The sequence below is a fragment of the Lagenorhynchus albirostris genome, chromosome 15, assembly GCF_949774975.1.
Source record: "Lagenorhynchus albirostris chromosome 15, mLagAlb1.1, whole genome shotgun sequence".
NCBI classification, from domain to species: domain Eukaryota; kingdom Metazoa; phylum Chordata; class Mammalia; order Artiodactyla; family Delphinidae; genus Lagenorhynchus; species Lagenorhynchus albirostris.
Window position 1 is genome coordinate 9,975,254 of NC_083109.1, and position 27,961 is coordinate 10,003,214.

Consider the following 27,961-nt stretch of genomic DNA (forward strand, 5'->3'; position numbering starts at 1 on the left):
CTTAGGAGGCCATGGAATGCCAGTGGATATATAATTTATCCAAAGTTGCTTTGTTCTTTTCTTCAAATACAGTCTTTGTTTAATACAAATTCTTGTGTGCTCTCATCAAGCTAAACATCTGTGCTTTTAAAACATTGAATAGATCCATTGTTTTGGATACACTAGAAACAAGGATGTGAAAACATTTTTTTATAGATTGTATGCAGGGGACTATGTCACTTATGAAATAGAGGTACAGAACTTATTTTAGAAATTTTGTTTGAACAAATCTGATTCCGTTTAAGTCTGACTTCGGGCGAGTTATAACGCACTGTTGGATCTTTTTGTGAGAAGAAAAGATGGAAATGATAGCAGAGAGAATTAATCATTTCTTTGCTCTAGAGCTATTTTTGGTTGTTCAGAAGTGTTTTGTTACTGAATGCTGGTGCATTGTACAGATTCTTTAGTCACCTTTCTGCCGTTTGTCAAAGAGTCTTATCTGTGTTTCTGTTCTAGTAACAGAAGGGCTGTTGACCTTTCAAGTGGGAACCGATAGATCGAAATCGTATAGACGTTGCTTGTACTTCTGGTGTTATAGCTCTTCAGATAAACAGGAAAAATATCAGCCTCTTTAGAAGACATTTTTTCACCGCTGTCTGGGCATCAAGGGTCTTGGATCCACGCTGGTATCACCTAGCAAATTTGCTTGCCCAGTAGAGCGGAGGTCAGCAAAAAGTTTGGGATCAGATAATATTTAATATAAATAGTAAATATGTGAGGCATTATGGAGCCATTAGGTCTCCTTTGTGACTAAACTGTCTGCACAAAAGCAGCCAGACTATAAGAAAAAGAACATGTCTGTGTTCCAACAAAACTTTATAAAATGAGGATGAGACTTAAAATATACAGCTAATCACCAAATAAAGCTGGGAAGCAGCCATAGTAGGTAAGAGGCCGCTGACACGGTTTCTGCACCCAGCTCTGTTTCGCAAGGTCCATATGGATCTGAAAGGGGAAATTGATTAATGAATATGTTTGCAGTTTGACATCACCTGGACCAGGGGTTGGTGAACTTTTTCAGTAAAAGGCCAGATAGTAAATTTGGGGGGCTTTGCTGGCCTTAGTCTCTGTTGAAACTACTCAGCTCTGTTCACCTCTGTGGCACAATCCCTCAACTCTGCCGTTGTCACCGAAGCAGCCGTAGATAACAGGTAAGTGAATGGGTATGGCTGTGGGCCAATAAAACTTTATTTACAAAAAGCAGGCCATGATTTGGAGGGCCATCTTTTGCTGACCCCCGAGCTGGGCTATTGAGTGCAAGCAACGGGGTAATTGATGATGGGTGAAAACACAGGAGAAATACTGAGAATGCCAGGTTTCCTGGGATCCCTTTAAGCAAGCTACAGCTTCATGCAAGAGATCGGCAAGTTCCCGCTTAGGCACTGGGAAAAGCTGCGTCCTTTTGATCCTTAGTCAGTGTAGCTATAAAATCTCCAGTGAAGAGTACAGAAGTCAAGATGTTCCCCTCATGCTCTCCTCTGATTAAGGTTTCTTGCTGCCTTCTAAACATTGTAGAACATGAATTTTTTTGTTTGTCCCTGGGTTTAATTATTTAAAAAGTATGCGCCTCAATTCCTGTTGCTATGTTGTTGTGAGTCCTTACTCTGAGCCCGACACTGTGCTGAGAACGTGACCCGTGTTAACTCCTCTCCTTCTCCCGGGTACCATCCAGGGCTGGAACTAGGGTGAGACAAGGGAGGCGTGTGCCTGGGGCACTCAGAACTCAGTAATCACTCGTTTTAAAGCAATATTTTTTTAATTGGCAAACTGTGGCCACAGGTCAGCTGCTTTGTTTTTGTAAATGAAGTTTTATTAGAAGTTGGCCTGGGAATGAAGGCAGGACCATGCAGGGGCAGACTTGGACCTGTCTTTAAGAGTGTGGTGTTTTTGTTCGTTGTGGATTCTTCTGCGTTCCGTTTGGTTTTTAGGAAAATTGCGTTAAAATAGGCACGTTGATCAGTGAGATGTTGGGTGCCACTTTCTATCTGCACCAGAGGGGACTGCCTCAACCACCTCACCCTGGTCTCTGCCTCTTGTTCAGATACGAAGGTGAAGAAACTTCTGTTATTTTGTTAGAGTAATAAGTTGATCTGAGTAAGATGATGACACAACCATCCAAAAGGAGCCTTCTTTTGTTAAAAGGTAACAGGGTTGAGGAGGAAGGAGGTAAGAACAACCCTGCCTCTGGCAGTACTGTCTGGCTGACGTCAGGCTAGAGATTTTACCTCAGATTCTCAGTTTGCTCGTCTGTAAAATGGGCCATTTCAGGCATTTGGCTTAATGAAAAGTCGACTGGTTTAAAACACCAAAACAGAAATTGGCTCACGTGTGTGTCTTTTTCTCGTTTATTTTGTTTGGGGCCAGGGGATGGGGACAACCAAGGACTAGTACTGTGACCTTATGACACTGGGCATCGTGGTTTCTATCTTACTTCTCAGCCCCGCCCCGCATCTTCAACACATGGTCCAAGGTGGTGGCAACTTAAGCTCCAGCCAGGATAGGAGGGGGAGGCCATCCTCCCTCTTCTTGGCACTGCTAGAAGGTTGCACATAAACTTATGCTCACCTCTCCTGGCTACATGGCTGGTCATGCGCCGTGGCTGTGGCAAAGGGTGCTGGGAAATCGTGGCTCTGGAGTAGCCTTGCCGAGTTAAAACCCCACAAGGAGATGCTGAGTCATGAGTATTCTCTGCCCCTGAGCAATAATGCAGGCTCTTGAAGGCTGAAGATGACTTTGCTATGAAACACCTGGCACGGGTCCTGAACACCCAGAGTATTCTGTACATGAGCGTTTCTGTTTTATCAGGGCTTGTTGGGGCACCCTCTGTCTGTTCTTTGTGCATACTGGCCCATGGCATTCTTCCAAGGCTTTCTGTTCCTCTAGTCCGGTGGGTCTCAACTGTGGCTCTGGGCTGCAGTACCTGGAAAGCTCTGAGGTGTTTGGAATCCGTCTCTGTGGGGAAGGGCCTGGGCATCAGTACTTTCTAAAATTCTTCAGGTGATTCTAATGTGCAGCCAGGTGGGAAGAGCTGCTCCAGTGAAGGAGGGCTGTCTTCATGGGTGCTTGCCGTCTGTGCAGTCACGAAGGGCCTCACACTCGGGTGCGTGCTCTGCTTTTGCTGTCTTGGAATTCTTAATTTTTGAACAAGGGGTCCTGCATTTGCATTTTGCATCAAGCCCTGCAAATTACGCAGCCAGTCCTGTGAGGAAAGAAAAACATGCCTAAGGAGGGAGCCTGTGTGCATCACTGGTACAGAAAAGGTCTCAACTTTTGAAAACAAGACTCCTGGCTGGGGCTGGCCAGCCAGGGCTCTGGGTGGGAGGAGGAAGCGCCCTGAACCATGAAGTTCAAGCATTTCCCTGCCGGATTCCACTCAGACCTTACAATGAATGACATTGGTATTTGCTGTTACAAGAGAAAGCTAATCTTCAGAAAAGTTAACCTGCTCGGTGCAGCTAACACAGGAAAGTCAGACCCACGTGTGCTGGACTCCCGTGCCTGTGTGTAATTTGCAGCCTGACTCTCCACTTAGACTAGGGTGTCTTCCACTGGCAGAAGTAGGGGAATCGGGGACGGAGCGATTTGAGTTCTAAGTGTCGAGGCAGGAAAATGACAAGATCTTTTGCACGAATGGTGAGGTCGATGTTGGATTGGAAAAAATTTTGAATATGGGTGTTGTTGGATGATCGGAAAGTGTCCCTAGGCTGTCTGCCCACATGCTGGGGGCAAGTATTGCTGGAATGACCCATGTTACATTCCCCCAACAGGCAGGTTACAAAATGGTTGAGCAAATTTTGCTTCGATACTGATCGTTGGTGATAACCGCACTTGAACTCCCAAGAGTATGAGTGGCCAGCTGAGCCTGTGCTCAGGGGCCGCGTGGATAGGATCTCGTTCATGCCCCACCTTGAGACGTTTCTGTTTTAATAGAGAAGGAAATGAAGGTAAAGAACCCAAGTCCAGCAGTTGGTCAGGATTAGAACCAGTGTCTGCGTCCTCCAAGTGGAGCTCCTTCTAATACCCAGCACCACCTGCTTGGGAGACCTGCCTTAAGGCCAGTTTTCTTCATTGCTTTTTGAGTCATGGACCCCTTTGTCAGTCCAGTGGAATCTCTGAATCCCTTCTCTGAGTGATGTTTAAAAGAATAAAACAAAATGTATAGGTTTGCCAAGGAAAACTGTTATATTGAAATAGTTATCAGAATATTTCCTGGATTATGGGCATTTTTATTAGCATTATATTAAATGAAGGCTGTAGCAGCAGACCTAGTTAGTAACCATAGTTGACCCTTGAACAATGCAGGGCTTAATCTTACCTAATTTATAGTCGGCCTTTGGCCTTCCATGTCCGCAGTTCCTCCATGTTTGTGGATTCAACCAGCCACGACATATAGTACTGTAGTATTTACTTTTGAAAAAAAAAAAATACCTGCGTGTAAGTGGACCAGTGCAGTTCAAACCTGTGTTGTTCAAGGGTCAGCCATACTCTTAATTTTGAAGGAGAAATGCGCATAAATGTTATTTCAAGATAGCTACAGCAACCAGAATGTTATATGAAAATAACTGATTTCTTTTGCTGACTGAATCACTGGTCCTGTTAATGCTTCTGTGGTTTGGTACCTGCATCCCAAACTGACAAATGCTCAATTTCAGTTAGAGGCGAGGGAAGTAAGATTCATCTTCTTTCCCATCCAAATCCCTGGACCCTCTAAATTCTATCCATGGTCCCTTTGCTGCTAGGTTAAGACCTCTGATGCTAATGGAATTTCTGGGGTCTGGTTTTCTTGGTAAAATTTGAACTTGCAGTTCTTTCCATCATAACTAGATCTAGTAGCACCAGGACTTAAATATTTACCCCTGCCTCCCCTCACCCACCCCCCAAAAGACCTTGCATTAGGAGGGATTCACCAAACAAGGCTCTTTGTAATGCCTACGTACAGCCCTTTTCTGATAAACTGTCTTAAGATGGCTCAATTCTCACCTGTTAGTTTGAGGGACTTTGGCCTATAGAAAATAGACAGTGTATGTTTGTCAAACAATTCTGAAATTCTTGAGGCATTACACATACTCACGTGCTCTCACACTGCACCACCTATTTCTGGAAAGGTCACAACGGACTGGCTTCAGCCTAAAGCTAAGGGTAGGGTTTTTACCCAAGGCTGAGAGAGTAGTAACACATGAATAACAGCAGATAATTCTAGTATTCAGTGCAGGGTTATCTGCACTTGTTCATTTTAAGCATCCTGGGAGGGAAATGGTTATTTCAATTGTATTGGTGGTTACTTGTGGACTTGAAACAGTCTACCTTCATTACTTTTAGTTTTGATAAATGATCCCTTTATATTTAAGAGAAATTCACGTCCTGTGTGTAATTCTTTCAAAACACATAGACATCTCTAGATTTTGAGGAAAAAACTGGACATATTTGCCTCTTATTTAATTGTCCATTTGTCCCTCATTGCAACAAATTTCTAACATCGATATCTGAGGGAATCAATGGTACAGACATCGTTTAGAAATTGTCTTTAAAAGAAAAATCTTCATTCCAGATACTCATTTCTCTCCTGACCTTAGCCCAGTCTCCAGCCCAAAGGCCAGCAAACTTTTCTGTAAAGCTGGTAGGAAATATTTTAGGCTTTGCAGGTCGTACGGTCACTTGCAACTGCTCAGCTCTGGCCTCACAGCACAAAAGCAGCTGGAAGTGGTACGTAAAGGAATGTGCGTGTGTTCCCACAAATCTTTACGGACACCGAAATTGGAATCTCATGTAATTTCACATCACAAAATATTCTTAATTTTCTCAACCATTTAAAAATCCTTAGCTCGTGGATTATACAAAAACAGGTGATAGGTTAAATGAGAAACACAGGGCAAAGTATACGAGGAATCTCTGTTACTTTTATAACTACATGTGGATCTGCAATTATCTCAGTAAAAATTTCACTTAGAAAAATAAACTAACAGGTAGTTGGCTAGATTTAGCCCCCAGGCTGTAGTTTACTACCCCTGCCAGTCAGAACAGCTTATTAAAATATGATACATAATTTTAAACTGCTTTCCTATTTCTTGATTGTTTTTGACGTGAATGGAATGTTTGAATAGGATTTTTTTCTGACGTGTGCTGTCTCCAAATATTGGTTTTATATTACAGTTCAAATACAAAAGCCTTAGCCATGTAGCTGTTGTAATTAAAGATTCTAGTGTGGCTTAAGTATCTAAGTGATACTAAGCAAATTTACATTTGTCAAATGTTCACTTAACTAAAAAGCTCAGCATATCCTCTCTCTGAAATATGAAAGTCATTTATAAGAAGTCCTCAGTCCTAAAATGTTTTCTTTTAAAATAATAATCGTGACATTTTTTTAAAAAAATCAAGCAATACCAGGGGATGTGCAGTGAAAAGTCTCTCTCCTTTCACAGCCCCTCATTTTCCCTTTCAACAGGCAGTCACCATTAGCGGTCGGTGTCTCTATCTATAAACGTTTTGGTTTAAAATTGGTCATCATGGCTGTCTTTTGGGGTTGGCTCCCCAAAATCGTAATGATAGTAGCTGCCAGTGCCAAAGGGTGCGTGAACCTCACAAACGTCTTGGCTCCACACAGCAACTCGCCAGCGTAGGTGACGCTGGCCCCATTTTACAGATTGAGCTCTTGAAGGGCAGAGTCGTCGGACACAAGTGGGTCATGGTGTTTGCATGGTTTTGTGGTTTGATGAAACAAAACCCTCCTGATGCTGAGTGGCTGTTGGTATGGAGGTTGGATGAGGCATTGGAAAGATAAGCTACCTTCCGGTATTGAAAGCGTTCAGTTCTTAAGAACTGTCACTATTGTAAAGTGACTTTGTCTTATTACAAAAGCAACATGTGGTCACTGGAGGAAATGTAGAAAAGCAAAATAAAAATTAACCTGTAGGGGCTTTCCTGGTGGCGCAGTGGTTAAGAATCCACCTGCCAATGCAGGGAACACGGGTTCAAGCCTTGGTCCGGAAAGATCCCACATGCCATGGAGCAACTAAGCTTGTGCTCCACAACTACTGAGCCTGTGCTCTAGAGCCCGCGAGCCACAACTACTGAGCCCGCGTGCCACAACTACTGAAGCCCATGCACCTAGAGCCCATGCTCCACAACAAGAGAAGCCACTGCAGTGAGAAGCCGGCGCACTGAAAATGAAGAGTAGCCCCTGCTCTCTGCAACTAGAGGAAGCCTGCACACAGCAACGAAGACCCAACACAGCCAAAAATAAATAAATAAATAATTTATTTTAAAAAAAAAATTAACCTGTACTTTAGCCATCACAGCATCTTGCCGTTGGGGACACCTCCAACCCAAGGCAGGTAAGGAAGTTTTCCATCGTCAGTGCTATGATGAAAAGCTTTGTGGAGAACTCTTGAATGCATCCTTTTATTTCCTGAAGATGAGCTTTGAATGTAGCATGGTAGTTAAGAGCCCAGAGGCTGCATTCGGAGTACCTGGCTGGAATTCTGGCTCTGTCATTTCGTTAGTTGCATGACCTTGGTCATATTAAGACCCTCTGTGCCTCATTTTTTTAAATCTATAAAATAATCGTAGTACCTACCTCATAGAGTTGTCATGAAGGTTAAATAAGTTAATCTATGTAAAGAGCTAGAACAGTGCCTGGCACGTGCTAAGCACCAGATTGGACTAGCTAATCATAATTTATATTTTTTAATGAGTAGTTAATACTGCCAACAATTCTCAGTTACCCAGGAGTTTCCTTAATCCTCAAATTGGTCTGTGTGACTTTGGAATTAATTACATATTTTATGAATTGGATTTACTTTCTTACTAGTAATTTCTGATGCACCTACTTGAATCAGGACAAACCTACACAGACCTTGCCGTTTATCCTCTTCTCTTTGGTCAAGTAAAAAATGCCTGTACTTTGAAAATAAATGGACATATTAAGTGAACACAATGGAATAGAAATTGCCAATTCGTTGTAAACAAAATTTAATTCTACAGCCGGATAGTGGGAAAGAGTATTCTTATGCCTTGCTAGAGGGAGATTTTGAGGGGGACCAATTTGGTGATATCTACCAAAATATTAAAATGTGAGTTCCTTTTGACCCAGCAATTATTCTTATAGGAATTTCTCCTGTGGAATTAATTCAAGTATGCAATTGAGTATGTTCAAGGATGTTCAGAGCAGCGTTGTCCACAAGAACAGTTAGCAGGATACAACCAGATGTCCATGAGAACAGGGCTGGTCAAATAATGATACAGCCATGCAGTCCTGACCACGCATCACTAAAAAAAAAAAAAAAAAAATGTGGTTGACCCATGTGTGTTGAGATACAAGTGGTTGAAGGTCAGTTATTAAGTAAAATTAAGTTGCAGAGTACTCTGTACAGTTTAATCTCCATTGGTGTTTTTTTAAAAAAGTTATATACATGAATATTGTCTTAAAGGATATGAAATAACTTTAATGGTGGCCGTCTCTGGTAAGTGAAGCAGGCGTGGGAAAGAGTGGAGAGCTTTTATTGCTTTACTAAAATCTATTCTGTTAGGCTTTTTACAACAAGGAAGTATTACAAATAAAAATAACTTTTAAATTTATCTTAGAGGTTCTCATCCACTTTGCCAGTTTATTCACTTTGATGCCCAGTTCTAAATATAAATGATACATTAAATGTGTAAAGTCCTTTGGAATTTAAACATTCTATGAACATCTCATCTCTTGTGTTTTGCTTCTTCTACACTCTTCCTCCGCGCCTATAGCCTCCTTTGGACACTTTTTAACCTCATTTTCTGGAACCTTTGGACACTTTTTAACCTTTGGACACTTTTTAACCTCATTTTCTGGAAAATACTGAAAAGAGTTCTTTAAATGCAGTTTATGAATTGCACAGAACGTCTTTCAAAATGTGAGCATGGAAGAATTGATCACCTTCATGGGTTTCTTTGTTATTTTCTGGCATTCTAACTTCAGGATAAAATAGGAATTTACCCAATTAGAGCAGTAGTCATTTCAGCAGCGGACCTTGTTTCTGCCAAAAAAATTCAGTCACAGAGTAGATCTATTCCCTGATTTCATCTGTAACTCACCTTGCACTCCTGTGCTTTCCTTTAACAAAATATTCTCAGAGAATGTGACCACACCTCTGGAGAACAGGGAATGTTGTGCTGGGGGCAATACAATGCACTACTGATATTTCACTCCAAAAGAATATATTGATCTTAATGTTTTAATTTAAAACTATTGCAATACAGTCAATCATTTTTATCATATTAAATTCATGCTTAGGGCTTCCCTGGTGGCACAGTGGTTGAGGGTCCGCCTGCCGATGCAGGGGACACGGGTTCGTGCCCCGGTCCGGGAGGATCCCACATGCCGCAGAGCGGCTGGGCCTGTGAGCCATGGCCGCTGAGCCTGCGCGTTCGGAGCCTCTGCTCCGCAGCGGGAGAGGCCACAATGGTGAGAGGCCTGCGTACCAAAAAAAAAAAAAAATTCATGCTTATAGAAATTTTGGAAAATACAAAATAATACAGAAAACTACCTGTCATCTAGTCCCAAATCCATAGGCGACAGTTGCTAACATTGTACTCTATTTTCTTAGTCTTTTGTTCTGCTTGGTATGTTTTTACATCATTGTGTAATACATGCTAATGTCTGCACAATTCGAAATTTTTATTTTCCCCTCTTTGTAACCTAATATGGTATTTCTCCATGTTGTCAAAACTACGTATAAATGTTACCATTACTCCCTTGGTGGACATTTGGGTTTCTTTTCATTTTTTTATTGTTAAAAACAACGCTGCTTTTATCATAATGCATAAAGCTCTTTCCATATATAGCATTATTCAGCTAGATTCCCAGAAATTGAATTACTAGGTCAAAAGTCATGAACAGTTTAAAGGCTCTTACTAAATGTTACCAAATTGCTTTCCACAAAGGTTGTACCAGTTTACCCTCATCAGCAATGCTGAAAGGCCAAGTTGACTTTCTCCTTCTCCAAAACTGTGTGTTATTTTGTTAAGTACAATGCTAATTTAGATAAGCTGATTATCATTATCGCATTAGTGGAGGACTTTTTAAAACTCCATCCATGATCGTATTTTTGCATTAGTTAAGTGATGTGTATTAAATTTTAAAATGGCAAAAAATATCACAAGTGTCCTGATGACCAGGTATCAATTTGCAAGTATAAAATCCACCGACCCCTTAATCCAACATCAGAGTAGGCACTGTATAGGCATAAAATCGCTTGAAATTTCACCACTAATAATAATATATATAATATATATAATAATGTCATTATTTAGCACGTAATTAGTGCAGTAACCAGCAAAAAGGAGAATTATTAAAAATCTGGACTGTTTGCCCAGGGATGTGAGGAATTTATACCATGTGCCTTGATTAGTGTAATCAATATGAAATACCAGTTGTATATAAATCGTAGGACTCAGCAAATGCTGTAACTTCTAATTGGACGATGACGTTCATGATGTCCAAAGCTCCCAGCATAATTAGTTTTGGGTGATGAGTCTGCTTGAAAACTGCCAGGCAGGGAACCATTTCCAATGAATTATCTTTCACTGCTAATAGCCTCACAGACTGTTTCTGTTCCTGTATTTAAATGTAACTCTTGAAAGCTGAACACAGCCGTGATCAAGGAAGGGGATGGGGCGGGCACCACAAAAAAATAAATGCAGAGCTTTGCCGGATTTTCAGTAACTGAGGGCAACCTAAAAATTGGAAATGCTGCAGTTGAAAAGCCCATGTCAGAAAATGAATGGGAGCCTTGGGATGGGGTGGGGAGATGGAGGGAAGCAGTTCCTTAAAATTGGACATATTTAAAAGGAAGGAAAAAGAAATGCTTATCTAGTGTCTCCTAAGGGCTACTCCTCGTGCCCTCATTGCTGTATCATTTAGTTATTTGGGAAAAGATTCAGGATTGCTGCAAAGTAGCTTAGTTTAAGAATAGCCAAAAATGGGTGATATGAATAATCCTTCAGTGATTAAGGGCTTAAGAGGGCATGAAGATTATATACCATTTGTTGATTTCATTTTTTCAACATCTTTATTGGAGTATGATTGCTTTACAATGGTGTGTTAGTTTCTGCTGTATAACAAAGTGAATCAGCTATACATATACGTATGTCCCCATATCTCCTCCCTCTTGCGTCTGCCTCCCACCCCTCTAGGTGGTCACAAAGCACGGAGCTGATCTCCCTGTGCTATGTGGCTGCTTCCCACTTGCTATGTTGATTTCATTTTTAAAGCAGAAAATCCTGGTACCTCACATTCCTGTTTTTATATCTGTAGAATGGGATTCTCTAAAATCTAACTGAAAAACTGGCACTAAAAGAACAAAATCTTTAATAATATGATCTTACCCCTCAATGCCTGTAATGATGCCAAGCTAACGTGAAGATTATATCACAGATTATATACATAATACTGTCAGGAGAAAACAGAAAAGTTGGCACCTTCAGTTCAGAAATATTTACTGAACACGTACTATGTTCCTGGCATTGTGTGAGCCATGGGGAGACACAAGAGAAGGACATCAGTATATGATTTTATTCCTTTCAAGTAATCGTATTTCAGCTATTGCTATTATAAAAGTAACACATGATCATCTGAAATAGATTTAAATCTTACATGTAATTTAAAAAGAAAGACGGAGAACAATCCAATAAACGTGGCTAGAAAAAATAAAGTTAGATTCCCTGCTGTAGTTACAAAAATAAATCCCCCTTGATTAACAAAACCTGAACAAAACTGACAGTTGTGGAAGAAAATACGGAGGAATACATTTTTAGTTTATTCAAAAGACACAAATACCATCAAAGAAAAGAGATTCGACAGCTCCAAATTTAAAACACCGATAATAGTAATAGCAAATTTAAAGGCAAGCAGGATACTTGCCACCTATTTTAGACAAATTATTAACATCCAGCATGCACAAAGATCTCTTTCAAATCACTAAGAAAAAGACAGTCCAACAGAGGAGAATATGGAAAGGGCTAAGGACAGAAAGATGGTGGGAGAGGACAAACATGTGGTCAGACCATTTGCAAGGGGCTGACTCAAGAAAATGGACTTGAAAAGGACAGGTGAGCTAGTCTCCAACTGTAAGATCTGCAGACCTTTACAGTTGGTGATACCAAGTGTTGGCAAGAGTGGCTAAGATATAAAATATGTGACTTGAGGGTCCAGTCCTTGTAATACACGACTTGTATGTTGCTGCCTTAAGCAAGCACACTGACTTGGACAAAACTGTAAGCCCTCCATGCCTGGTCCTGCCGTCTGCTAATTGTGGAAAGAGTAGAGTACAAAGCAGAAACCCTGCAGCTGTGGTTAGAAGCCTAGACCCACATCTCAGGCCAGCTCTGCCACTTACTGGCTGAGAGCCTGGGGGCAGTGACCCCCACATACCTTCAATTCATCCTCACACTGTAAGATCTTGAGCAGGTTCATTAATTTCCCAGAAACTCAACATCCTCATCTAAATGATGGGCACAGGGTTAGTGGGAGGATGAAGTGAGATAAGGCATTTGGCCCCTGGCCCAGATCCTGACACATGGTAGGTACTCACTTAGTGACGGCTATAATTGCAACTTTGTATTGGATCCCCCATAAATTGTATAATACCTGTGACAATAGACTCTGGGACAGGCACAAAATAAATACTAGCTAATTCCAGTGTTTTGCCTCAAATATTCACAAGAGATTCTCATTTTAGATAATAATGAAATCAAGATATACATTTACATATCTTGTATGCAATTCAAGATATATACATTTGTATACATTCATAAATGTGGCCTCCCCTGTTGGAATTTCCCCTGCTCCCTTCTGGAAATTCAGGAGTGAAGTGATCCCCAATAATACAACTCCTACTGGACATATGAAGTAGATTTTACTGTGTACAAATAAATGGGTGTATAGACAGATTGCTCAGGGATGATTATACAGTTCATCTTATGTATTAGGGCATTTTTACTTGTATCTATATCTTGATAACAATGCAAAGCAGAATGTAACTTTTTTTTCCCTTTTCTTCCTCCCAACACACCTGTTGATCAGCAATCCTGTTCATCATTTCTCCAAACCAGATCTTTTTTTTTCCCTGGAGCTTTAAACGTTTTTATTTTGGAATAATTTTAGATTTAGACAAGAGTTGCAGAAATAGTGGTTCCCAAAAATACCCTTCACTGAACTTCCCCAAATGTTAACATCTTACATGAGCACAGTACAACTGTGGAAATGAGGAGAATAACCTTGCTACGACACTGCCGCCTGATCTCTGACCTTATTAAAAATCTGCCAGTTGTCCCACTCAGGTTCATTTTCTGGTCCAGGATCCCGTTCTGCATCCCACGTTCATTTAGTTGTCCTCTAACAGATCCTCAGTCTTCCTTTGTCTTTCATGACCTTGACACATTTAAAGAGTACTGACCGGTGTTGTGTAGAATGTTCCTTAATTGGAAATTCTTTGATGTTTCCCACGATTAGGTTGCAGTTATGCAACTTTTTTTTTCAGGAATGCCACCCGTGGCTTTTTTCAGTGCATCATATCAGGACTTACCTGAAGTCAATATGTCTCATTACTGATGATGTTAACTGTGGTCACTTGGTGAAGGTGGTGTCCATAGGGTTTCTTCATTCTGAAGTTACTCTTCTTCTCTTTGTCCTTAATAAGAACCCTGTGGGGGGAGATTCTTTGAGACTATGCAAATATTCCATTTCTCATCATTCTTTTGCTCACTAACTTTAGTATCCGTCCACCGTTCTTGGCTGTAACAGTTATCCCTGTGGTGTTTGCTAAGTGGTGATTTTCAAATTCTATCATTCCTTTCACATTTGTTAATTGGAATTTCTGTAAGAAGGCTCTGTCCTTTCCCCCTGTTTGTTTATTGACTTATATCATTTATTATTCTCATTGCTTATTTAGTTTGTTCAAATCACTCTAGATTTGGCCATTCGAAGGTCCTTCAAGTTGGCTCCTGTGTCCTTTCAACATGGCCCCATAGTTTTTAAAGCACTTCATTACTTTCTGGTATCACAAGATGTTCCAGGTGAATCTTGTGTATTACCTGCCCCAGCTCTGAGATTAACTTTCTCAAAGGAGCTCTGGTTCTTTTTATGGGAGAATAGTATTTAATCGTGATCGCACACTAGTGTATCCATTGCCACTGGGTGTCTCTAGACTGTATCTATCTTGCATCTTCCCTCCTCTCTCCATCCCCACCACCAGCCCCCTGGTAGAAGTCATCATCGTATTTCACCTGGATAACTGCCTCTTTATGGATCCCCCTACTTCCAGTCTTGCCTTCCTCCAAGCCATCCTCCAAACAGTAGCAAAAATAGAATCTTCAAGCATTAGCTGGACACCATCATTTCCTTGCATAAAACCTTTGCTGGGTGTCAAGATTAGGTCAGAATAACTGAAATCACTCTGTCTTCAGACACAGGGGGAATTGAAGCCTTGCTCAAGGCCTGTCATGTCTTAGCACAGGGTTGGCAAACTTATTTTGTAAAGGACCAGAAAGAAAATGTTTTAGGTTTTGCAGGCCACTCAGCTCTGCTCTTGTAGCACAAAAGCAGGCATAGAGGGCTTCCCTGGTGGCACAATGGTTAAGAATCCGCCTGCCAGTGTAGGGAACATGGATTCGAGCCCTGGTCCAGGGGCATCCCCCATGCCACGGAGCAGCTAAGCCCATGCACCACAACTACTGAGCCTGCGCTCTAGAGCCCACGAGCCACAACTGCTGAACCTGTGTGCCACAACTACTGAAGCCCACGCACCTGGAGCCCGTGCTCTGCAACAAGAGAAGCCACTGCAATGAGAAGCCCACGTACTGCAACAAAGAATAGCCCCCTCTTGCCACAGCTAGAGAAAGCCCACGCACAGCAACGAAGACTGGTAGAACCTGGAACCCATGGGGAAGGGGATTCTGGGAAATGTCAAAATGGCAACAGACAGATTAGCCCAGTGGCTTTCGCGTTCCCATGGACTGAAATTCCTTCCATACCGTGGCTGCTTTCTCCCCTTGCTCACTGCACACACTCCACTATGTTCTTCTCTCTCAGTTCTTCAAACCTGCCAGTCTGTTTTCCACCTCAGGACCTTTGCACATGCTGTCCTATTTGCTGGGAATGCTCTTTCCACCCGCTTTTTGACCTTTTTTATCTTTTAGATCTCAGATGAAAGGGTACTCTCTTGGAGAGGCCTTCCCTGACCCTTCTATTTAAAATCGCCTCTTCTTTTAGTAGAATCTGTCTTATCTCAAAGCTAAGGGACCTCAGCACCTTAGTTTTGTCCTTGTCACCTCTCCAAGATTTAGAACAGTGCCTGGCACACACAGGTGCTCAGATACATGCTAAATGAATGTAACACTTAGCACGAGTGGCTAACATTTCACTTGCCTTATATACTATGTTGATTGATTGTTGATCTGCTTTCTATATCCATATAAGCTCTTTTAGGGCATTTATTGCTTATACCTAGCCCCTAAAATAGTGCCTGGAACATAGTTGGTATTAAGTAAATATTTGTTGAATGAATCTCACGCATTTTAAAAACCTTACTATGTATAGTAAATACTAGATAATCATGGATATCAGGTAAAATTACATAGCAAAATTTTCTTTTTATTAAGTATGTTCTGATGTCCATTCAGTGTCTAGACTTCTCATATTTTCATGTGGCAACCCATCCAAGGAGGGGAACTCTGGATTTGGAAGGTCCCTTCCAAGTGTGGGACCAGCGTGCCCTGTCAGTTCTTTGCCTCACCTTAAGATGTCACTAAGTGACTTGGCCATGGTTTCCACTGGCTGTTGCTGGAAGAGCTGGGAGGTCAGGCCAGGGAGGGAGGAAGTGACCTGGTGTCATGAGCAAATCTCCCACTTCCTCCGGCGCCTGGCAGACAAGGTGACGAAGTGCTGATGTGTCCCTCCTGCTTTACGGGGCGTTCATTAGCACACCTGATATTCCAGAGCCCTGGAAACCTGTTTTCTTCTACAGCCAGAACTTTAATAAATCAGGCCAAGCCAGATAAATCATGTCACGTCACCATTGACTCCATGGTCGTGGGTCCAGCACTGTTCCTAGGACACTAGGATGGACTCACGTGTTCAGTAATATTTCTGCTTTCAGGAAGTGGTGGGGGAGCTGATAAATACAGGAAAGAAAGAACTAAAAGTAACAGAAAAATCCTAAAAGCAAAGTGGTATTCTGGATTGGATCCCAAAGCAGCAAAAAAGAACATGAGTGGGGAAAATTGGTTAAATACAAACCAAATGTCTAGTTTAATTAATAGTGTTGTACCAATGTTAATTTCTTAGTTTGTTAACTAGGAGAAGCTAGATAAAGCATATCTAGAACTGTACTATCTTTGAAATATTTCCATAAACCTAAAAGTAGTTTTAAAAGTGTACAAGGCAGTGTTGGCTTGGATAGCGGGGATATATTGTGTAGGCTCCTGAGGCAGCGAGTGAATTCCTGAAATCGAACAGACCTGGGATGAATCTTTACCTCTACCACTTACCAGCTGTGTGACCTTAAGCTACTGACTTAACCTCTCAGAGTTTTAGTTTTCTTTTTTCTTGGGGGGTACGCGGGCCTCTCACGGTTGTGGCCTCTCCCGTTGCGGAGCACAGGCTCCGGACATGCAGGCTCAGCGACCATGGCTCACGGGCCCAGCCGCTCCGCAGCATGTGGGATCTTCCCGGACCGGGGCACGAACCCGTGTCCCCTGCATCGGCAGGCGGACTCTCAACCACTGCGCCACCAGGGAAGCCCTAGTTTTCTTAGTTTTAAACAATGTCCATGTCATTGGGTTGTTGTGAGGGCTCCATGAGATAATATCTCCTAGTATGGTACATGCACATCATAAATTCTCAATAAATGCTAGCTTTTATTTCTCTGGCATTTCAGGAAAAAAAAGCAATCAGCTGTACTTAAATATTTGGAAAATAAATAACAAGAGGTGAGATTTGTATTAGGTCACCAAGGTTGGCTCTTTTGTATTAGAAAAGCAGGAAGGGGACGAGCGCCCCACCTTTTGAGCCAAAAGAATCCCATTTGGTCAGTTTCTAAATCTATGAAAAGTATTTCTTAAGCTGTTGAAAGGCATTTTTCTATTAAAACTGATCTTAAAAACTTGTGATTTTTTTCTAAGATAAAATTAGAGATGAGCAAAGCAATACTTGTGAAGGTTATTCACTGCAGCACCGATTATAAATGCAAAAGATTGGAAACCACTTAAATGCCACCAAGTAGGGAAGAGTCTGGGTAAATAACTTATGGTTCATCCGTTTCATGGAATTCTCTGAAGACATTTTTAAAACTAAAAAGCAAGTGTCTGTATATATACATATATATTTATATGACACAGTCATACACAAAGATGCATTGACAAAAAAGAATAGGGTGCAGAATGTGCACACAATATGCTATCATTTATGTATCATAAAGAGTATATGTTAGCATTTATTTCATATGCATCCAGTATCTCTGGAAAGATATGCATGAACCTGGTAATAGTGGTTGCTACTTGATCTGCACCAAAGAAAGGGACCATCTATCTTGTTAAAAGTCACATCCATCTTGTTAAATTGTTACTGCCAATAAAATTTTACATTTTTTGTTTAGGAATGTTTAACCAGAACTTATACTTACTTCTTCAATATATTTTTTAACTTTTTATTGTGGAAAATTTCAAACATATACAGAAGAGTGAGAATCATAATGATCCTCCCTGCACCCATGACCCAGCTTCAAAAATGATGTAACTTCTGTTGCTCTGATTTTGTAGTATAGTCACCTTGTTTTCATCAATTACACAAAAATTAATCATTGTAATAGTGACTCAGTTCTGACCAAAGGAAGTTAAATTTTTTAAACTTATGTATAAATTTCCTTGCTGAGAATTTTGATAAGGTGATCAATAAAAGACTTCTAAGCAAAAAATATTTATTACATTAATATAAAATTCCATGAGGATGTGGAATTGAAGTGCAAATTTAAGGAGAAAACTTAAGTAATGACATAAAATTTCAACTATTAAAGAACAGCTTATTCATGTATGATTCAAGTGGGTGACAGTGGAGGTCAAGGATACATGATATTTAGATTATTTTCAATACATATAAAGAAATTATATAACAAATAATTATAGTGCCAGAATCCTTTTAAGCTGTTTAAACATAGGAAGATTTAGATATAAACTTTAAAACATGTAAGGGAGTACATACTTTAAAAAAATTATTTTATAGAGTGTGAGAGAAAAACAGTTTGAAGATCACAGCTCTAGAAGACCTGATGTTTATTTCCAAGTCTCAGGGAGCTGTTGTGTTGATGGGATAGAAGGTCATGCCTGCCTGAACCCTGAGACAGCAAAGGGAACCTGGAACCTGAGATTGAGGTCTGATCAATGTGTCTCTTTCCCACTATCCATCATGACTGAGTTGGATTATTTCAGGAATGCAAGGTTGGTTTAACACTTGAAAATCAACCAATTTAATTCCCCCATCCAAGCCTAGGGTCACAGATGTTTAAGTCCCCTTGGCCATTGTATATATATATAGGAGTAAACACCACTAGCCACCATCCCTTCCTTTACTTATCAAGCAACCTGTTGAAAGCAACCTGTTTTCTCTGGAAAACTTTTTTCTTTCTTCAATGCGTGGATAGTGGAGGGTGAAACACGTGTGTACTCTAACCAACTACCTTGAAAGAATGGTGGCCACTCTGTCTCTTCTCCCTGGCTGCGTATTCTGTCTTAACACAGTGTTCTTCCAAGAGTGGCTTTTCTACCTGCAGTTGGAATCCCTGTAGATTCCTGGGCCCCAGCTCAGAACCACGGAGTCAGACTTTCTGGGAATCTGTGTTTTAAACATCTCCCCTCTCCCCAGTACCCTAAAGTTTATAAAGTGCCATTCTAACTCACTTTCACTCTTCACACTGTTGAGAAAATAAAGTTTCTATTTTATTTCCACACTGGGGCCTTCCCTAAACCCTGTCTTGACCTTTCTGCTACCTGACTGTTCCTCCTCTGATCCCTTTGAGGGTTTCACTTCCTTCCTATATTCCCCCAGATCCCTATGCTCCCCAATACATATGCCTCCTGCCCCGTTCTCTTCAGATTTCGGTTGCCTGCCTTTCTGCTGATGATTCCCAAGTTCCCATCACTAATCCCAATGATTCTCCTAACAGTGGCCAGCTTTACTGAGTACTTACTGAGGAATGTGCACTAGACCTTGACTTTGATATTAGCTCATTTATTGCCCAGAGTAGCCCTTTGAGATAGGTCATCGTTATCACCCTCTTACAAATGATAAAACAGAAGCTCAGAGGGAGAAGCAACTTTTTCCAGCGTGTAACAACTAAAACTGGGTTTTGAACTTGGGACAGTTTGACCTCTTAACCTCTCTGTAGATACCTCACCTGTGCTCCAAAATGCCTGACACAGAACTTGGTACCTTCCCTTTGCATTCTCCCTCCCCAACTCCTAGGCCAGATATCTTCTGTTTGCCCTTCCAGAACCACAGGATGTAACCCCATGTCCTGAGTCTTCACATCTGGAAATACTCCCTGCAGATCTCTAATTTCGTCCCTTTACTCTCTTATCGCGCATTTTTTTTGCCACTCACTCTCCTTTTACTAAAAATGAAGTACAATGAAGATCTCTCAAAAATTATCTGAACTTAGTGAGAGAACCAGAAACAAAGTAACACGTCCAGGTATGGAGGCTTCTCTACTTGTAAACAGGACGTTGCTGAGTCCATATTATGCAAAGTCTAAGTGATGGAACACAGGTAACCCTTGCTAAGGTGTGAAGTGAAGGTGTAAATAGAACCTTCACTTTCTTTTCTAACCTAATCACATACCTCTTCTTCCCCACATTTGACTCTGTCATTGCTTTAGTATTTATCAAAAATGAATAATTAATGATCATAAACCCTTCAGAGATAAGCACAAATAGGAAAATGCGGTAGACCAGAAGGCTGATCATGGCGGCTTTAATAATCAGTCCAGCCTAAAGATTTAATCCCTCCAAATGTGCCTTTTATTTTTTAACTTGGATTATTTGTAATATTTTTTTTTCATATAAAAACCCAGAATTTAGCATTCTCTTGAGAAATCAGACAGTCCAGCAACAGCAGGTCCACTTTCCTACATGTCAGTAATTGGTAAGGGCAGAATGTTGACAGTTCTCTTTAGACAGGGCATGGGCTCCCCAGATCACTGCATCTCTACCATGTCCTGTCATCTCTCTGATTCTGCCCCTTAGTGTCAGCGGCCCTTCATCTTCCCACTTGGCGTTGTTTGTTTAATCTAGCCTGCAGTCTCCCTTTAGACTTGGGCAAGAGGAGCCTCTGCCCTGGACTCCTCACTTTTGTGTCTCTGAATATAAAACACACAAAAAAAAATATTTGCTAAAAGTCATGGGCAAGTCTGCCCCTCAGCATCTGGTACTCAGCGGTGGCATGTGCAACCCATGGCATTAAACAGGCACGCTTGTGACTGACACGGTTCAGACCCCGGGAAACACTTCACATCTCTGGTCCTATTCTGCAGAGCAAAAGGCACTTGCCTCTGAATGCCTTGAAGGTTTGTTGTCATACTGCTGCCAACATCAGACAACACTGCTTCAGGGTGCATGGAGGATTTGAGCACGGGAAGCACTTAGGAAAGAAAAGACGACTGAATTAACTGTCGGAGCCTTCTCCCAGGCCATAAATGCATCAGATACTTGTATAGCCCATCTCCATAGCAATACCAGAGCAACCCCTTTCTTGTTTCTCATTGTCCCAATTCATTATTCTAGAGGTGCTTACAAAGAGCACAGTATTTGTACCAGTTACACATGGCAGCAGAGGACATTTTGTAATATTAATTCATATAACTCTTCAATTTGCTTATACCTTGGTCCTGATGTAACAGGCTTAGATTCTCAACATTGGCAGCTAGACAAACACTGAATGCTAAAATTGAAAGTAGTTTTATTTTTATAATGAATATTTAATGGGATTTAACAAATTCTTTTAACCATATATATATTTCAGCTTTGTGTAAATAATTTTTATGTAAAGCTTGATCTCAATTATCATTTGTATTTTACCTTTCCATCTTAAATAATTTTGGACATTTTGGTAGAAAAATATTTTAAAACATTTGTGAAGTATTTATAACATCTAATTTTTTAATGAGTATTCACATTTTTTATACTTTGATAATTGAATTTGATTTTTTTCCATTTTTTAGATGATTATTGACAAAATCAGGGGTCAAAAAATGACAGGATTTTATTTCGAACAGCCTAAGGGCTATATTTACACCATGAACTAAGAATGGTTTTTATATTTTTAAAGGTTTGTACAGCAAACCAAGAATAATATATGAGATCGACCACAAAACCTAAAACATTTATTATCTGAATCTTTACCAAAATATTTTAGTCTTTGGTCAATAGAATATAAATTATGTAAAAACCTGACTGTAACTATACATTTTATGAGTCCACTGAAATGGAAACAACAGAAAGAAATGGGATAAATAATAACTTATGAATTATGTTTGTTACTCATATGAATATCACAGGCCCGTCAACAGGACACCCAGACATGTGCAGTAATAAGTAAATTCTCTCCTCTGTGGTTGTTTGCAGACTTTTAATCATATATAAACAATAACTTGACACATATGTTTTGCTTTTGTCATTATGAATGTATACGTGTCAAAGTGGGAAGATTAAATGTTTTGAGATTTGTTTAATGACTTGCACGCCTCCTGGCATACGGTGTGTGGGCCATGACCCACGAATGTTGTTGGCAGATCTGCCTGTCCGTTTTCCTCTGCCCCCTGAGTGCATCTGAGTTTCAGTATTGCCTTAGCCTAAAAATTTTGACCAGAACTCCAGTGACAGATCCCAGTATCTATCGCCCTCTGTTGGCGTTGAGCAGAGTTGTCACACTTTTGCTTCCCCGTGGAGTTGCGTTCAAATCCGGAAAAGCTCGGAGTTGAACACATAACTAGAGGAGTTTCTGTGCTTTGTATTAATATCCTGGTTACATAATAACTTCAGAATACTTGAAGCAGCAAAGGTGCTTTATGAGGCAACATTTTTTTTTTGAGGCAACATTCCTATCCCAGAAAAAAAGTCATTTTGGTCAAATCCTATCTTTCTTTTTACTAATCGTCATCATGTGCTGCAAATGCTTTGGGCCGATGTTTCCATTCAGTCTCTCAGACCTTTTTATTGATATTATTTTGACACCGGGAAAGACACACATCTTCCGGTTAATTGATGGAAGAAATAACACTTAAGTCAAAGGATGGGGGGGCATTGATAACCCCAAAGAAAGACTCAGTCCCCTCGCCACTGGAGGCAAAACAAGACAGACGGAGAAGGGGGACGCAGAGAGGGATGGTAGGGGAGGAGCTGGGAAGGGAGAGTGAGAGAGACTGCCTCTGGGCTCTGACCCCCACTGGGTCCTTATCAGCTGCCTCTACCTTAACTGCTTCCTCCTTAACAGGCTTTCACCAGCTACGCCGTTACTTTCTTTGTGGGTGGAAAGAGGTATTGCTCCTTTTAAGGGTGAGCCTTAGCGAATCGGAGCTTTGGGGTCTTTCTCCTGAAGCCCCGCTGACCGACCCCCAAGTGCAGGCTCTCAGTGGTCAGACCCCAGTCATGAGAGCAAACAGACCACCCTCCCCGAGGGACGCCCCTGAAAACGTTTGCGATCTCTTCTGCTCTGGGATTGAGTCCCGAGAGGTTCTGAAAGTGCAGTGAGGGACTGTCTCAGCACTACAGACGCGTGCAGCAGTATCTGGATCCTGTTCCTTAAAGGAATCCGAAACGTTGCTCATCCCACATTTGAATCTACATCTGACACTTATTTTGTCCTGCGTTGTAAGTACTCAGACATTTTCCTGCAGTTGCATAAATTAGTTCTTGCCTGTGGCTTTCAGTTTCACACCTTTTTAGGATCTTTACCATAACCAGAGAACTAATTTATGCAACTCTAGGTTAGTATACTTCTGAGTGTTCCTTTTAGGGTTCAACCTATAAAAGCCAGAAAGGAGAAAAAAAAAAAAAGCTTGGTCTAAGAAAGTAAGAAAGATTTTCACTTTTGCTGGAGAGTACCGTTTAATTCTGCAACTCACTTTTTAAAAATCCATTGAAGGAGTATTCTAGCACACTTGCTACATTTTCAACATTCCTAAAACTGCCCACAGTACTTTTTTTAAAAAAAAAAAAACCCTCTAATCACATTTCACATTGACTTTCATTTTGTCACTTTGAATCGGGGCAAAAAGTCTCAAGATCTTTTCTGTTTTCTTGTTTTTGAAAATAGCGATTCCAAAGGAGGGGCAGGGACCTTTTTCCCCATATAGGATTTTATTTTTTAAACTCAGATCCACTGTTCTGACATGCTAAGACATCGGAGTCTTTTCGTGCCTATACTTTCCCTTAATTCCATCATTGACATATTTTGATGTCTGTAAACCCAACAGAAGGAAGGGTCCCGAGTAACCAGACGTAAGTCAGTATAAAAAAGGAGTTGAGGGGTCTTGGGGACACGGACTCCTCTTCAGAATCCCCTGAAGAGAGATTGACCATTGACAATTTAAATCTTCAATGCTTTATCTCTTTGTTTGAGTCTCGGAATGCCATTGATACCTTCTTTGTATTTATAATTGTTTTAATTAGCCACCCAGCAGGGGCCCCTCTCCCAGCTGGATTATGGGCGGCACAGCAGGACCTTACAACCCAGTTAAAACAAAGCCCAGACTTTATGGCTCGCTTAATTTCTTTTATCTGTATCAAAAATTTTTTGTTCTTTTTTCTCTTGCTCTCCCTCATTTTCACTCTTTTTTCCCCTCCCCCTCGTGTTTGTGGGGTCAGGAGCAAAAAGCTTAGACTCCCAAAATGGCTTTGCTTTTGAAGAGTCAAAGAATTATGGAAAAACCTCTACAGTGAATATTTATCAGCAGCTCACATCTCAAGGAGGAAAATAGCGCAGATGTGCTTGTCCCCTGCTCTTCGTAACATGCCGTAAACCTCTACCGTGATTGTATCTTGAGCATTACGCTGAAATTGATGTCAGTTGCTAAACTTTAGTGGGCGGAGGGGAGGGGAACGTTAGCAAGAAGGCTCCTCTGTTGTCCCTGGTGTTGTTTGTTCTAGTTGACCACATCCTTCTTTTGTGGATGGAAATCTGGAGGATCAATTATGATGCAGATCTGACACCATTTCCATTTGTGGGAGCGGCGTGGCCAGGGATGTTTGGACTTTTGGAAATTCTTACATTGTTAAGATTGTTTTTCCTCCACTTTGAACTGGATGCTGCTACTTTGGTGTGATCACAAACACACTGCCTGACCCAGAGCATTTCATCAGAAGAAACAGAAACATAGGGCTTGTTTGTGGCTTTATAGAAATTGCCAGGGCCTCTCTTTATTTGTGAATCTATAGAACTGCCAGTCTAGAAATTAAAACAGGACTGATCCCTGTGGAAACATGCATCACTGCTAAAAGTAATCTTCCTTCACTATGCTGCAGATAATCTAGTTTAATTTTTTTCTAATAATACCCGAAGTAACTTATTTGCATTTAAAAAGAAGTGATAGCTCCAGTTATCAGATATGGAAAAGGCTTTGAACTGGCTTCTGTATTTCTGTACAAAGGTCTTAAATGTTGTTGAGCCCTACCTTTATTTCTAGAACGTTCCAGCAACCAGACAGGGTTGGGAGTGGAGGGGTGTCGTTTTCAGTTTATGTACAATTACCCAGTATTGGGGTGTCTTGAAAACCAAGGATGGTTATAATTAAAATTTTATCGTGTTACCTGGATTTATTTTTGGCTTTGTAGCCAATCAGAGACCCAGACATTCCGTTGGCTTTGTAAAACAGCAAATATCACAAAGACCATGAATAAATACCCATAGCAATTTGTTGGGTGCAATTGTAAGGCTTTGAAATTCAATGACAGGATTGAGAAGAGGCAGGAAACCCTGTGTGAGCTAGAGGCCTAGGGGTTGGGAGACTCTTGCATGAGCGTAGTGTCCTTGAGGGGCACTAAATTACTAAAGGATCAAAGAACGATGCCCAACATTGTCACATGCGACATATGTATATGTTTATGTTCATGAAGATAGTATAGTTTGATGGTTGCACAACATCACGAGTGAGCTCTGCCTCTTAATTATACACTTTAAAACAGTTAATTTCATGTTAGGTGAATTGCATGTCAATAAAAAATAAAATGAGACAATCTCACCAAAAAAAAACCAAACAGGATAATTAAGATTTGGAAAGCACTTTACAATTTACAGATTTTTTTTCTTCTATTTTTTAACATGCACTGTCTGGCTTAATCCTCATAGGATAGGACCCCTTTGGGATCCATGTTTTGAATATTCATCTCATTTCGTATCCAGGCGAGGGGACTCGACTCACCTAGAGTCACCCTCTAGTGACAGCACAGAATGAGAGACTTAGAAGTCCTGCTTTTCTCTAGTGCGCTTGCTCCGTCAAAATGACAAACAACAGCCTAGTTTTCTACGTGTCGATTTACAGGTTTTGCGGATGCTTGTTTGCTTGCTTAGATGGTATTAGAGTGGGAAACGTGGCGCTTAGAAGCCAAGCAGATCTGTGCTGGGAGCTGCTAAGTACTTGCTCTGAGCCCCTCGCCCCCCACCGGCACCCCCTCCCCCTCCCGTGCTCATCTCCACCTGGGGCTGGATCTCACCCAGCCTCCCAGGGCTGCTGTGTGATTTCCAGAGCCAGCCCAAATGCAGTACATTGTAAACATGCTTTATAGTGTATCTGTCATGCAGCCAGACCTCAGTAATGGAGCATTTTCACTTCTATGATGATGGTTGTAATCGCTGTCATTTTTATTCCTATAAACGGGACGACATTGACCCACAATCAAAGGCAGAGAATTCTTTTCAATGTAGAATATGGTTCAGAGCGTCAGCAGTTTTAACCTGTGTGCAGATTAAAGATAAACAGGAATATTTTTAAAATCACTTATTTGGGAGATTTTTATTCCCCTCACAGATGTTACTGTGAATATCTGTATGTCTGTGTAAGTATATACATATCCGTACAAGAAATTCCCATCACTGTAAAATATTATATGTTAGCCTAGGCGTGGAAGGAAAAACGCTGGAGAAACCCATGGTCTCTGGAGTGGGTGGGCTCATAGTCTTTCCTTTCCATGGAATATGTTTTGCAACGCTTGATTTTTTGTTTGTTTGCCTTCTTCATCCTATATCACCAGTCCTGGAAGCATGCCAGGCACAGAGTAGGCCCTCCGTACATTTTCTGTGGAATGAATATATGTAGCGAATATGTAACCAGGAAAGCAACGAAGGGAATTACACAAAATAAGTTTTACGAAATCACCGCTTTTATCGCAGTAAGGAAAATACCCTATGATAATATACTGGTCAAATTTCCAACAAAAGATGTATTTCCAACTTTATTTTTCACTTTCTTTTTTCTTAAGCCCGAACTGAAACAACAAAAGGCATGTTTTTTTCAGAATCTATTAGAGGCACTGAGCTCCTGGTGGAACAAGCTGGATGGCTCTTGTCCTGGCTAAATTCTATTAGCGGAGGGCCACGCCAGTGGCTTTGCGTTGCCTTGCGAGCTTCAGACGGTTTCGACTGCACCTCCTGAAGTCCCTCTTCATGACATCATTCACATCTGTGGCGACTTAAGCCTCCTGTTTCTTTGAAAAAGGAATTTGAGAATATGAAGGGTTTATACTCTCTAAACTAATTAGCAGTGACCAGTAACTTGAGGAGGCCAACGTGCCCTCTAGGACACTCAGTTTACCTGGGGGTCTCGTCAGGTCCATCCAGCCATTTCTAGATACGTTACCAACCCCAGTGAGGGAGGAAAGGAGGCGTGCACGTTTTTAAAATAGAGAACTAATTAAGTGTAGTTCGTCCAAGATTTCTTTTTGTGTGATGTGACCTGGCAACCAAATGTAGCATCCGGTGTTTGAGAAATGGATTTTCAAGGAAAAGGTGGTGCTCTACGGAAAAAAGTTTAATTATATAAAGCAATTAGTGAGATGGATACATTAAAAGAGAAGACAATAAGTGGGTTTTCTTGCATAATTGTAACATACAAAATATGTATTTATAACATACATAAATAATATCGTGTGCTCCATCCTGATATGGAACAAACTTGAAGATATAGTAAATAAGGAAGTCCGGGTATAAAATGGTGTACATAAGAACTGAAATTCGAATGGCTAGGATGGCAAGAAAAGCCAGCAACTTCTTCGTACCCACTGAACCCAAACTGGCATTTGTCATCAGGATCAGAGGTATCAGTGGTGTGAGCCCAAAGGTTCGACAGGTGTACAGCTTCTTCGCCTCCATCAGATCTTCAATGGCACCTTTGTGAAGCTCAACAAGGCTTCAGTGAACATGCTGAGAATTGTGGAACCGTACATTGCGTGGGAGTACCCCAACCTGACGTCAGTAAATGAACTGATCTACAAGCGTGATTATGGCAAAATCACCAAGAAGCGAATTGCTCTAACAGATAATGCGTTGATTGCTCTACCTCTTGGCAAATACAGTATTATCTGCATGGAGGATCTGATTCATGAGATCTATACTGTTGGAAAACGTTTCAAAGAAGCAAACAACCTCCTGTGGCCCTTCAAATTGTCTTCTCCACGAGGTGGAATGAAGGAAAAGACCACCCATTTTGTAGAAGGTGGAAATGCTGGCAACAGGGAAGACCAGATCAACAGGCTTATTAGAAGGATGAACTAAGGTATCTACCATGATTATTTTTGTAATCTGGTCAGTTAATAAACAGTGACTGCTTTCAAATTGAAATTAAATAAATAAATAAAATGGTGTACTTAGTATAACAAAAAGCATATAGGTTTAGCAGCATCCCTGGACCACTAA

General features: G+C 40.9%; 1 pseudogene; it reads left to right on the top strand.

Moving 5' to 3' along the window:
• The first annotated feature begins 6,578 nt into the window (after window positions 1–6,578).
• Window positions 6,579–27,867, top strand: LOC132505622 (60S ribosomal protein L7-like; annotated as a pseudogene).
• The last annotated feature ends 94 nt before the right edge of the window (window positions 27,868–27,961 follow it).